Consider the following 5,327-nt stretch of genomic DNA (forward strand, 5'->3'; position numbering starts at 1 on the left):
TTAATATCCACCTGAGTTTTTATGCCCAGTGAATGATCAACGCTTCCTCCCTCCATCACCATCACCAACACTATCACCATCACTATCACCATCACTATCACCATCACTACCACCAACACTACCACCACCACTATCACTATCACCACCACTATCACTATCACCATCACTATCACCACCACTATCACCACCACTATCACCACCACTACCACCACCACTATCACCATCACTATCACCATCACCACCACTACCACCACCACTATCACCACCACTATCACCACTATCACTATCACTATCACTATCACCATCACCTTCACTATCATCATCACTACCACCACCACTACCACAGGAGTCTGAGTGAAAGTGGTACATCTCAGCCTTGTCCATATCGTGATCCCGGACACACACACACACACACACACACACGAGTTGCAAATCAGAGTGAGACGCGCGCCTGTGTGTGTGTGTGTGTGTGTGTGTCTGTACCCTGTTGTGGGTGGAGGGTTGCTTCAGGTCATCCGGGGTTACCTGTACTACTCCTCCTCCTCCTCCTCCTCTTCCTCCTCCTCCTCCTCCTCCTCCTTCCTCCTCCTCCTCCTCCTGCCTGGGTTATGTCGAGTGCAGGCTAGTGGGGGCAGCTTCAATAACCTTCTATTCGTTGGTATGTTTATTAGAGTCTGTTTGTTTACCTGTGATTGCCTGTTAATTACCTGTTGCTTACCTGTGGTTTACCTGTTTTTTAGTTACCTGTTGTCTGTTGGAGAAATATGAGAGTAAAAGATGTTTCCTGTCTGTCTGTCTGTCTGTCTAATCTGAAATCATTTTGCCTCGATTACAGAATAAAAACACCGTAATATATCTGTCTGTCTATCTGTCTAATCTCACCTCATTTTACTCCTATTACAGAATAAAAAGTAAAAGATAATTGTTGTCTGTCAATCTGTCTGTCTCTCTGTCTAATCTGAACTCATTTTACTACGATTACAGACAAACCACAAAAAAACTTGAATGTTAGTTGGTGGTAATATATGCATAGTGGTCATGGTGCATATATAATAAGACTTACGGCAACTTACTGGGCATATGCCAAATTTAATGCCCATTTTTCGTACCTGGGCATATGCTTAGAGATTATGAATGGACTTCTAATCCACCTTGAGTATGATAACTTGAGCCATTGAGTACGATAACGTGAGCAATTGAGTACGATACCTTGAGCCATTGAGAATGATTATGAGCTTTTGAGTATGACAATTTAATCCTTTGAGTATGATGAGTTGATCAATTGAATACGATAATGGCTCTTTGAGTATGATGACTTAATCCTTTGAGTATGATGACTTAATCCTTTGAGTATGATGACTTAATCCTTTGAGTATGATGAGTTGATCCATTGAATACGATGATGGCTCTTTGAGTATGATGACTGGATTCCTTGAGTTTAATGGTTTAGACTCTTGAGTACGATGCTCTAACCCCTCCAGTACAATGTGTTTAAGGAATCATACTGAAGGGGTTAAATCATTGTACTCAAAGAGGTTAAACCCTCATACTCAAAGGAATTAAACCAATAAACCATCATACTCAAAGGTTAAACCATCATACTCAAAGGGTTAAACCATCATACTCAAAGAGGTTAACATTAATCACCTAGAAAAATTAACACGTGTTACCTTCACCTCCTCATCAGTATTCTCACCAAGATGACCCGGAGATAAAGACCCTTTTTTTTTCTCACCGTAATAATGAGAGTGTTGGAACCCCCATGTAAGGCACCGATGTTATAAATCTGTTGTTAATACGAATACCTAGTTAATGCTTGTGGTTAATGCCTTAGTACCGTATATGATAAAGGGACTGTGTTGTGTTGTGTTGTGTTGTGTTGTGTTGTGAAGTTCATTCCTTGTTATTCATTGTCTGTCTATCTGTCTGTCTGTCTCTCTCTGTCACACACACACACACACACACACACACAGCTCACTCACTGTACCAGGCAGCTGCATACCTTAGCACAAAGTCGCTTAATAAGTTATCCCTAATCACGAGTACAGGTGTGGTAATCCTTCACACACCTGAGCAATATAGACCAGTGAACCAGGCTCATTATTCTAGCCTCTATAGACGGTTATCATGATGCGAGATAGATAGCGAGATAAGTATAGGTGGAGATAGTGAGAATTTTATGGAGTGAGATTAATAGCGAGATCTTGACGGGGTGAGATAGATAGCGAAATAAATACTGTTCGAGATGGTACGATCTTTATGAAGTGAAGATAACGAGGTGGTGAGATAGCGAGGTGATTAAAGGGCTTCAGGTAGTGAGGTCTTTATATAACGAAAGAGGTAGCGAGATTTTTACCTAGCGAGATAGATAACGAGACTAAGATAACACGTAATAAACCACGTCATCTGGTAATCTATCTCTCGTGTTTAAGAGAGAGAGAGAGAGAGAGAGAGAGAGAGAGATTCATATATGGCAAGCGACAAGATCTCCCCTCCTCTCTCTCTCTCTCTCTCTCTCTCTCTCTCTCTCACTTTGACAGTTCAACTTTACATAATTGACGTAAAAAAAAAGAGAAGAGTTTACATAGAAAATTGAGTGTTGTGGAAATTAACAGTGAACATAATGATTAGCGATGGTGAATGTGCATAAATTATCATATACCGCAGGGTGGGGGGGGGTGATGGAGGGGGATGGTGGGGGAGGGAGTGGGGAGGAAAGGGTAGAGTAGGTGAGAAAGAGTAGAGGGAGGAATAGAAGTGGAGTAGGAAAGAGGGAGAAAGGGAGAGAAGGATAAAAGGAGAGAGAGAGAGAATAAAGAGTGGGAGAGAAATATCGACATTCCTATCCTTAAATCGCAAAATCATTACTCAGAAAATGGCAAAAAATCACCAACAACTTTCTATAAATGGCAAAAAAACCCACATAACTTTACCTAAATGGCAAAAAACAAAACAAAAAAAACAACACCAACACTAAATCCAGTTCACACTCTCGTCCAAGTATGTTCAGATTGACAGTATAATTTCCAGGTTGAGAAAAACAGGAAGAATTTGACTCATCCTAAGGCGTCATCTGACCCGTGTTATCTAAGGGTTTAATCTGGGGTATGTCGCACTGTTAGAGAGAGAGAGAGAGAGAGAGAGAGAGAGAGAGAGAGAGAGAGATAAATAACCTAACATAAAAACACCTAATATAAGTTAAACTACCCCCAAAAAACACAACTATTCAACCACAACCAACAACCACAACATCCTAAACTATTCACCATAACAATCTCTATAAACATACAACCCCATCACAACCCATTACAACCCATCACAACCCTCACCTACCCCCCTTTTTCATCTAATAATTTATTAAGACTCAAAGCTTCCTCATTAAACTAACTCATTTACACAGGGTTTTTTTTTATATTTTACAAGTCTAATTAGTATCTTGTTTCGTTTATGAGGTCTAATAAATATGTTGTGTTATATCTATGGTGGTCATAACACAGGTATAAACGTCACCTGTGCTTGGATCTTGCATAGGTAATTAAGGGGACGACTCTGATAAGGCTTCCATATTTAGCGTAATGTTGACTAATGTTGTTGTGTTGTCGTTGTGGCGCCTTGAAGGGTGATGGCTACTGACCGCTGTGGTGGTTAATGTTGTTGTGGTTAATGTTGTGGTGGTTAATGTGGTGGTGGTTAATGTTGTTGTGGTTAATGTTGTTGTGGTTAATGCCCTGGTGGTTAATGTGGTGATGGTTGATGTTGTGGTGGTTAATGAAAGAGTGGTTAATGCAGAGTAAATGCTGACAGTCCAGCAAACACACAAACACCAGTACAAGAGACCAAACATTAGCTGGCGTTCATCTCTACCTGTTCGCCATTACAAACGTTCGTTCGCCTGTCCCCTACAGTATCTCTCCTCCCTGGTCATGTCAACAGGACTTCTGGGTGTTGTCCTTAGTTCGTGGTAAATTAAAGTACATGTGTCTTTTTACTGGCCACCAGACGAGGTTCCTAGTACCACTGAATCTCCCGTCAAAGTCTCAAGTACTACTGAATCCCCTCCCAGGGTCCCACGTACCACTGAATTCCCCCCCAAGGATCTGACGTTCCATTGAATTCCTTGCCAAGGCCTCAAGTACCACTGAATCCCTACCTCGGATCCAAGTACTACTGAGTGTCCCACCAGGATCCAAGTACCACTGAATCCCCCCTGCACCCGGATCCAAATACCACTGAATCCCCACCCCGACCCAAGTACCCCTGAATCTCCCACTAGGATCCAAGTACCACTGAGTCCCTCCCCCCTGCCTCCTGCCGTCATTACTAAAAGAGTTAAAGAAAACATTAATAAGCGTTATATATACGACACTACGGTACCCTTAACTTAGAGCTGATATTCCTAATTTGTGAAGGGACGCGAGTTAATGTCCTGTGACGTCGAGGGGAGAAGGATGGATGCTGTTACCTGCCTTGTTTAGAGGAAGAGACGGGAGTAATGATGGTAAATTTGTTTTAGTTGAATGAATTGGATTAGATTGGGTAATTAAATGTTGTTTACTTCACGGTAATTGAACTCTCAGTCACTGTCTTAACGTGTAGACAATTCGGTAAACAAACGTGTGTATATTTCTCGTTGGATGTAAACAAATTAAGTCACTAAAACAGCAGACGATTAATCCCTTTTTTATGAGGAAGCAAACAATTGATTCCCCTAACAAGCAGACAATTTTATTACATTAAGCAGATATCTGAATCCCTCCCTCCTCCTTCCCTCCCTATGTCCCTCACCTCACCCCATCCCCCACCTCCTCTCCCTCACCCCACCCCACCCCCTCCCACCTCCTCTCCTCACCACACCCCACCTCACCCCACTCCCTCTCCCACCTCCTCTCCTCACCCACCTCTCTCCCTCACTCCACCTCACCCCACCCCACCCCTCACCTCACCCCACCTCCTCACCCCACCCTACCCCCACCCCTCTCCCCACCCTCTCCCCACCACCCCACCCCCTCACCCCATCTCCCCACCTCCCTCCTCACCCACCCCACTCCCCTCACCACGCATCCCCACCTCCTCTCCCTCACCACCCCCACCCTCACCCCATCCCCACCTCCACCCCCTCACCTCACCCCATCTCCTCACCTCACCCCACCTCCTCCCACCTCCTCTCCCCACCACCCCACTCCCTCACCCCATCTCCCCACCTCTCCTCACCTCACTCCCACCTCACCTCACCCCACCCTCACCCACCTCTCACTCTCACCTGACCTCACCTCTCCTCACCTCACCCCACCCTCACCTCACCACTTTAATTCTCACTCCTGAACCTC

The sequence above is a fragment of the Homarus americanus genome, unplaced genomic scaffold, assembly GCF_018991925.1.
Source record: "Homarus americanus isolate GMGI-L3 unplaced genomic scaffold, GMGI_Hamer_2.0 scaffold5099, whole genome shotgun sequence".
NCBI classification, from domain to species: domain Eukaryota; kingdom Metazoa; phylum Arthropoda; class Malacostraca; order Decapoda; family Nephropidae; genus Homarus; species Homarus americanus.